Raw genomic sequence first — 8,970 nt, 5'->3', positions numbered from 1 at the left:
ACGTATTTTATTCAGGGCGTATACCTCTGCTTTCTAACCACGGCTGTAACTTTCTGGTTGAGTGGCCACGACTGCAAACAAGGCCAGTTTCACTAAAAACCTAGGTATTGTTTGGTGACCGTACCATTCTGATACTCTAGTAAAGTTGCAGCACTGTATGAATAATATTGTGTTTTCATGCGTGTGCTAGTGCTGCGTGTGCTAGTGCTGAAATCAACTTTTAATAATAAATAGCACAGGGGCCAATACGTCGTACTACCACCGTAGCACAGTGCAGCTGCCTGTTACTAGAAATAGACTCAACTTACATTACGAGGGAATTTTAAATTTTCAAGTATTAAATTAAGTTCAAGACAGGTGTTTTGTGTCTGTTTGCCAAAAATCGTTGGTGTACCCGGAGCGCGCACCGCTGTACGCGGGAGCGCGCACCGCCTCGTACAGATGCACAGTGAGGCTCGGTCTGAGACTACAGCTGTTTATTTGGGCTTTAAACTGCCATAACTTGTAAATAACACCCGCTACAAGTTTTCCAGTGGTCGTAGTGATGCCACTGTAATTCGCTTTACAGTAGTCGTCGATCGTAAATGTTTAACTCTATGACATGACGCCAGGACTCAGCAGATCTACGACTCATTGTTGCAGCAACATGTTTGTTCTATATTTGTTTTCTCCAAATGTTGTGTCTGCTTGAAACTGTACGAGTGACGAGGACAGTTTATGCTGTACGAAATTAAAAATGACGAATAGGTTAGTGACGTGTTATTTCGCCGCTTTTAATATTTGTATGAGACCAGTTAAACCAGTAAGATGTTTTCATGTTGCCAAAACGTGCGAAGCAGCCTACATTTTTTTTCATCAGCAACTCAACTCATTCTAGGGTGACATTGATTGAATTAATTGAATGATAGTTTGGATTTGGAGAAACTGAGGAAGGCTGATGGTGAGGACAACCAGGCTGCAGAGGGTGATGAGGGCAGTGAAGGAGGACCCATCACAGAAGCAGGAGGTTCAGAGCAGTGAGGATGAGGTGGTGTATTGATTGGATTTGGTCACTGGATGGAGACACCTCACTGGCAGAAATGACCTCAACATTCTGGTACACACATTTTATGCAGACAGCTTAAAACCCTCCACAGCATTGTGTGATTGAGCTCTCATTTTTTAATCGCTGGCGGATTCTAACTATGCTACATTCTAACTGAATACACTGATGACCATGACCTTGTCCCCGTCTGGTGTTACCTTCAAAGGAACTGCTTCCTTGTTAGATTAGATTTAATTTTATTGTCATTACACATCTACAGGGCAACAAAAGAAAATTCAGTTGCTATTTACTATAATCAGGGATTCACGTATTTTTATAGGTGTCTAATTAAGTATAAATGTGCAATGAATATGTGCGTTTACAGATGAGCATGTAGCCGTACAGTGATTATGTGCAATGGTTGAGACTGTAGGGGTGTGTGAGTGGGGCAAAGGAGGCTGTAGCATCAGTGGGGAGCTCAGTTCAATAAGAAGACAGCTCTAGGAAAAGAGCTGTTCCTCAGTCTGCTGGTTCTTGTTCGGGGAAACCTGAAGCGCCTGTCCACAAAGGCAGGAAGAAGAATAGTTCGTAGGCAGGTTGAGAGGAGTCTTAAGAATACTGTGAGCTCGATGCAGACAGTGTTTCTTTTGGATGTTCTGAATGACCAGAAGAGGAGTCCCTGTGATTCGTTGGGCAGTTTTTACCACCCTCTGCAGTGGTAAATGTGATGTAACTCATCTTGCAGGGCCAAAAACGACTGGTGCTTTGATGACTTGACCACGTGTGCATGGACTCAGTCGTTTGTTACAGACCAAGGAGCCCATTTGCTGTCTGACCAGGTTGCTGCTGTATCTCAGCTAGAGTCCTGTCACACCCGCATGCTCATTTTGCTGGAATCTGTCGCATACACATGGGTCTGACAGGAGAAGGAAGCCTCCATTGCTGAGCTCTTCTGCAGGAGTGACTGTGAGGTAGATGGTGGTGTAGGCTCCCTCTGCTGGATCATCATACACCTAAAGGTCTTGATTATGTCCACAAGAGGCTGGTTTATGCACTTTATGATCATAGTATTAGACAAACCAGGGTCCATGTCATAAAGAGTTACACCCAGACCTGGAGGGAAAAGAGTGAATGTGTGAGTTTTAAATGTTTTCAGAGTGAACGAACATGCATGACATAATTATTGATTATAGCTCAAAGGCACCAGATATAATTCATTATTATAATTTGTTAGTCACGAGAACCATCTCTCAGTTATGCTGCAATAGACAGAGTGCTGGGGGACTTAATTTATACACTGAGCTCCTCTGTTTCCTCCTGTCTCTTCTGTCCAATAACCTCCTATCATTAATGATCCATGTTTAACTAACCTTGTCTCTTTTCTCTCCAGTGTGCTTCTCCCCCGCTCTCCCTCTCTCCTCCCCACTCTGTCCTCACCTACAGGTATCATCGGACTCAGAGCTATGTGTCTGCGATGGGCAGCTAAGGATCCAACCATCCAGTACCTGGTCCAACCATTCTGCCTGTGCTCTGTTGTTGTTATTGTTGCTGTGCTTTTCTTTCTCTTTATCCCCTCACCCCAACCGAATAAGCCCATGATATAAAGTTATAGTGGAGTCAGTGTGGCCTCTGCTCATCTTTGCAAAAGTAAAGAGGCTACCCTCCCTGTCCTGTAGGTTGTTGGCGCGGGTGTTGTTCTTACGTTCCTCAGTCCCAAAACAAAAAGACAGAATGCTTCAACTAGAGTTTAGCTGACTTTGCGGATCTTTATTCTGTCTAAACAACTCCACGGACTTCGTCTTAACGTCCTGCGATCTGCATTCTATCGTGGCTAGCTGGCTAGGTTAACGGGTTTAGCCCCAGGTAGCTAACTGAAGTTTTTTTTTTACCAAATCGTAACTTTTTTCGTGTCATCACTCTTATCCCAGCACTCGACAGTCTACAGTGGTAAATCTAGCGTGAACAAGAACACACCACAAAGATACTACTATCTGCAGCTCTTTAACACCACCTGACGCTAGCACTAGCCTTGAGTTTGCAGTGTGAGTGTGGGGCGGCTGGTGTGAGATTGAGCCCCTCCCAACCTGAGGCCATCGTCTCTGCAGGAAAAGGGTGGCTGGTGTTTGTTAGGGGAGCGCTCCTGCTCCATGAGGACGGGTTAAGCATTTTCTGGTCTTGTTCACGAGTGAGAGAACGAGCGCAACACCGACTGTTCCACGCTCCTTCTCTCGGTCATAACTTTTGACTTATGACCAGACAAACAGGACGCAGCTCCTCCACGTGGAGAGGAGCGTTGGGCTTAGGCTTAGAGTTAGGGTTCTCTGACTGCCTGGCATCACTATTAGATGCCTCCTGGATCCCTTCCAGGTCAGGTGATCCAGACCAGACCTGCAGGAAGAGGCCCTGGGGAAGACCCAGGACAGGACGGACTATGTCTGGACTGCTCCTGGGAACGCCCTGGGACCCCCCGGTGAGCTGCAGGTGGCCAGCGAGTGGGACTGGGGTTAGGGCCATGGTGACCAATTGGAAAACTTGAGCAATACAAGTGACGACTAGATGAGCGACGACTCAACAGAGGTCACCACTTCAAATTAGAAATACAAATTTAATTAAAATTAAACGGACTATCTCTATTCAAATTCTATAATAACATAGGGACATTTTAATCCAGTCTTTCCTTAAAAGGGGAAAGCAGTTGAACATGAGTCAGCCTCCATCCTTCTAGTCACCCTCCTTCTTTCTATAGTCAACCTCCCTCCTTCTAGTCAACCTCCTTCCTTCTAGTCAACCTCCCTCCTTCTAGTCAACCTCCCTCCTTCTAGTCAACCTCCTTCCTTCTAGTCAACCTCCTTCTTTCTAGTCAACCTCCCTCCTTCTAGTCAACCTCCCTCCTTCTAGTCAACCTCCCTCCTTCTAGTCAACCTCCCTCCTTCTAGTCGAGGTCCCTCCTTCTAGTCAACCTCCCTCCTTCTAGTCAACCTCCCTCCTTCTAGTCAACCTCCTTCTTTCTAGTCAACCTCCCTCCTTCTAGTCGAGGTCCCTCCTTCTAGTCAACCTCCCTCCTTCTAGTCAACCTCCTTCTTTCTAGTCAACCTCCCTCCTTCTAGTCGAGGTCCCTCCTTCTAGTCAACCTCCCTCCTTCTAGTCGAGGTCCCTCCTTCTAGTCAACCTCCCTCCTTCTAGTCGAGGTCCCTGACAGTCACACTCCCGCCTCCTTTCCTCTCACCCTCCAAGCTCTTTCCCTCACTCCCTCCCTCTAGTCGAGCTCCCTCATGTTCAAGCCCCTTCCCCTCTCACCCTCCAGGCTCCGTCACTGCCTCCCTCTAGTTCAGCTCCCTGTTCAAGTTCCCCCCTCTCTCCCTCTAAGCTCCAACCGTTCCTCTATTCGAGTTTCCTGATGTTCAAGCTCCTTCCTTACAGTATGTCCTTCCAACCACCCTTCTTCGCTCTATTCATGCTCTCTTACTCCCTCCCTCTCACCTTGCAAGCCCCCTCCATCCCTCCCTCACTCCAAGCTTCCTCTCTCTAGTCAAGCTTTTCCTCCCTCCCTCTTACCCTCCATGCTCCCTCCATCCCTCCCTCTCATCAACCTCTCTCTTTCTAGTCAAGCTCTCTTCTTCCCTCTCTCTCATCCTACAAGCTCCCTTCCTCCCTCTAACCGAGCCCCCTCATGTTCAAGCTCCATCCCTCCCTTTATTCAAACTTTTTTCCTCCCTCCCTCTCACCCTCCAAGCTTCCTCCGTCCCTCCCTCTCTTTAACCTTCCTCTTTGAAGTCAAGCTCTCTTTTCCCCCCTCGCTCTCCCTCCAAGTCCCCCAAACTCTATCTCCAACATCTAGTCTCCCCCCGACTGTCTCTCCCTCCTTTTATCTCTCCAAGTCCCCTCCCTTCCTCCCGCTCCCTCTCCTCTTTTGAATCTCCTTCTTTCCTTCCATCCTTTTCTCTCCAAGCTTGCGCTCTTCTGCCTTCTTTTGCTCCGTCTCTCTCCCTCATTCTCCTTCTCCAAGCTCCCTCCCTCTCTCCCTATCCCTCTCTTTTTTCCCTCTGTGCCTCTGAATACCAGAGCTGATGCAGCGTAAGGGCAGACTCCTGATGACAGGTGTAGCTGTGGAGGCTGGAGAACTTCATTCAGGGTTTCCTTGACGACAGAGGCCAGATAATGACCTTAGGACGTGGAAAGATGTCATTCCCTGTGTTTCCGGAAGCTCAGTGCAGTAAGTCATCACCTAAGCAGTAATTTACCTGAGTAATAATAGTGACATAAATCAATTTATTTTTAAACATATACCTTTTTATATATACTTTACAGCCTGGTTGTCCTCAACATCAGCCTTCCTCAGTTTCTCCCCAAATCCAAACTATCATTCAATTAATGTGTCACCCTAGAAATAACCCTGCCCTCCACCTCACCACCCAACAAACTGGCCACTATTTTAAAAACTGATTCCCACAAACCGGCTGCTATGATGACAGGCGAGTCAGAGCTTTGCCCCAGACCTCCACCATCTCCACCAACAAGAAATCCTCTGTCTTTGAGCTGTACACGTGAAAACGTTTATGTATAAATGATCAAGAGATCAAAGAATATTGGCTTCAATAACGTTTTGGCAACATGAAAACATCTTACTGGTTTAACTGGTCTCATACATACATATTAAAAGTGGCGAAATAACACGTCATTAACCGACATTTTTAATTTCATACAATATAAACTGTCCTCGTCACTCAATTTGGAGAAAACAAATATAGAACAAACATGTTGCTGCAACAATGAGTCGTAGATCTGCTGAGTCCTGGCGTCATGTCATAGAGTTAAACATTTACGATCGACGACTACTGTAAAGCGAATTACAGTGGCATCACTACGACCACTGGAAAACTTGTAGCGGGTGTTATTTACAAGTTATGGCAGTTTAAAGCCCAAATAAACAGCTGTAGTCTCAGACCGAGCCTCACTGTGCATCTGTACGAGGCGGTGCGCGCTCCCGCGTACAGCGGTGCGCGCTCCCGCCTTGTTGTCGCAAACAGACACTTTTTGCACCGGGAGTTTGAAAACAGATCACACCCGCTACATGTGAGACTCATTGAGGTTAACTTCAGCTTCACGTTTGCAGTCCCCACAGTGACCAGCAGATGGCAGCAGCGACCTGCGGGGCCGCAGTGAGCTGCTCTGACGCACAAGCACCTGGACGGCGATAGATCACCACAGTCCTCTGAGCTCTGAACAAACATGCCAAGTCCCGAGTGATGGATATCTACAGCCACATTTACATACACTAACTTCATAAGTGTGATGATAGCATTGTAAAGTTTCCAAAGCAAGTCATGCAAATAACCCACACATCCAGTCAGGCTGCATTTGCATCTTTCTGATATTAGAAACTTTGTTTTGTTTTCATTCGGCAATGAGAAGACAACCTATGTTTATTGGACTTTTTTTTCTACATAGCACAGTTCAAAATTTGTCTGAATTTACATCAAGCGTATTTTATCCAAATCAGTTAAAATAAACAAACATATTTTTTCCAGTCTTCCCCAGAGATAAATAATGAAACCCACACTATTACACTTCCTAGAAACAAGCTGAACATTTCAGTCGTGCCTATTTCAGTCCTGTCCATTTTGCCTCAGAATCACTTATTAATACATTTGACAGCTTTCTGTGTGGTTCGAGGCATTGACCTTGTAGGACATTGAAACGAGTCCATCAGACATCGGATCATTTGAATATCTGACAGATCAGTAAACAAAACCACACATTAAAACTTTGATCTCCACTTCCCCTCCTCCACAATTCTGCTCTTTTTGATATGTGTCCATAAAGGGTGAACACAGGGTTCCTGAATGTAAATTCTACTCAAATAAACAAACCTTATTAAGTCTGTGGTTGAAACCGCCGCCCCCTTCAGATTCAGGAAAGGACTGTGCCGCAGTGATTTGGCAGTGAAAGGACTAGTGGTTGTGGCTTCCATTCACCTTGAAACCATCTGTAAAAGGCTCTGGTGGATCTCTGCCGTGGCATTTTTATAGATGCAAAAGATCTCCCTTGAATTAATTTGTCCTTGTCCCCTTTCTTTAATAAATCTTTTGCTTTGATATTGATGCAATTGTTTTCGGTGAAGCAAAATTAAAGAACTTTAACTGAAAGTTGAGAATTTTGTCCGTGTGTGAACGCTGGGCCACATTGTTTAACACGAGTATTAATGAGACAATAAATAATCCCATTTTATTACACACAGTAGCAGTAGGCTGCAGAATAACAAAGGTCTTATCAACAAAACAAAAGAATACGTAAAACTTAATTTCTGAATGAAGGTGTTCAAGGTTGGCAGGTGTGTGCAAACAGGGCCGGGTTATAATTAGTTTTACATGAGCCAGATTTGGCAGCGAGCTGTTTGTTTGTACTCGGTGTTATTTGAGAGCATTATTTGAATAACCAATGCTTACATTGTGGTGCACTTACTTCTGATGGAGTGGCTGTTTAAACAGAGAGGAGAGGCGGCGTCAGAGTGACGAGGGCCACACATTTTGTCTTCATTATTGTTCATGCTGGAACCTTGGTGCAGTGTTGACATGTCGGCTTGTTCTCTTTCTAGTCCATATTTCTCTCTTTTGCTTTATTTGCATTTTGCCCTTTCACTTTTTCTATTTGTATTCTATTTTTTTTATTTTTGCCTTCATGTCTCACTACCAGTAGTAAATGGGAGTGCTACAAATGGCCTAGTTACAGTTCTACTGTACGTCGTTGTTTTTATTGTCAAGTCATCCGTCAGCGTCAGCCATTAGAGGAGCGATTCACTCTGAAGACATTTCAGTTCAGGGAAAGACATTTAGCTAATTATCGTCTCGCAGGGCGCTGCTCCCATCGTTCTCAGCCAACTGCTACGCTCTCTATCCAGCGTTCCTCGTTCCCCCTCTTAGGTCCTTCTCATAAAGGGAAAGGTTCGTCCAGATTTGTGGGCAGGTGCTCCGCCATCGCTCCTCCCTCGCTTTGCTTTTTGCTTTGCAGGAGCTGCCTTCGAGCGCTCTCCGGGGGCCGGCGTCTGCTCCAATGCAGCGGCTCCGAGATCTTTTTCCAAGATGGTCGGGGGTCATGAAGGAGGCTGAGAGGAGAGGAAACGCTGTCAGAGGAGTCCTCTTTGTAGTTGCCTTTGTTGCAGGTGTTCTGCCATTCACTGTTAAAGCACGCTGTTTAATATTACAACCTGCCTGACATCTGGCGCCCTGGGCCTCGCTCTGTAATGCCGTTGGACACGTTACACAGAACTACACAGGTTGAATACTAAATGATACACAGAACAAGATGTTTGTATTTAAATGCCAGGCAAATACGCTGCTTGTCTGTCCTCCAGACAATAGGACAAAGAAGTGGTTTATTCAAATGAAACCAACTCCAGCATTGAACAATATATATAGATATATATATATTTACATATATAATTGATTAAATGCTGTTTTACTTTTTACCCTATCTTAGTTTATTAGGAATATATAAATGACTAATTTAAAACAAATAAAGATAAAATCATTTGATTATCTGCTGTGTGTAATTGAGTTGTGTGCTCTTCTCTCACCACAAGTTGGAGTCGGCTGAAACGGGACAGAGTGGTTAGTTTTCTCCAGCATGTGTTTTGAACTGGTCACAGTGTGATGGCTGCAGCTCCTGGGGGACGGAGTCAGTGCTGAATACCTGCCCACCATCAGCGTTCACTGAGCATCTGTGAGCCGTTAAGGTCGCTTCATCTTAAACACATGCACAGAAGTCAGGCCGCTCGTGTTACTAAGTCTCTGCCTGTTGGTCAATTAGTGCGGGACAGGTTACGACACAATGCTGTGATACAGAGACGTCACTCGGTCCAACCACGGTATTTGAGGCACGCAGGCTGGAAATGCTGCTTTCCACTGGCACAGTTCAGTCTAGAGGTGGAAACCTGTGAAATAATTCAT

At 45.4% G+C, this 8,970-nt stretch overlaps 1 long non-coding RNA gene across 1 annotated transcript; it reads left to right on the top strand.

Moving 5' to 3' along the window:
- Positions 1–25: 25 nt before the first annotated feature.
- Positions 26–8,422, top strand: LOC129604578 (uncharacterized). Its single transcript, XR_008695589.1, has 3 exons — positions 26–104; positions 2,415–5,237; positions 5,333–8,422. It is a non-coding gene; the product is annotated as an uncharacterized LOC129604578 (long non-coding RNA).
- Positions 8,423–8,970: the final 548 nt, after the last annotated feature.

The sequence above is a fragment of the Betta splendens genome, chromosome 9, assembly GCF_900634795.4.
Source record: "Betta splendens chromosome 9, fBetSpl5.4, whole genome shotgun sequence".
Taxonomy (NCBI): Eukaryota; Metazoa; Chordata; class Actinopteri; order Anabantiformes; family Osphronemidae; genus Betta; species Betta splendens.
This window is presented reverse-complemented; position numbering and strand designations above follow the sequence as displayed.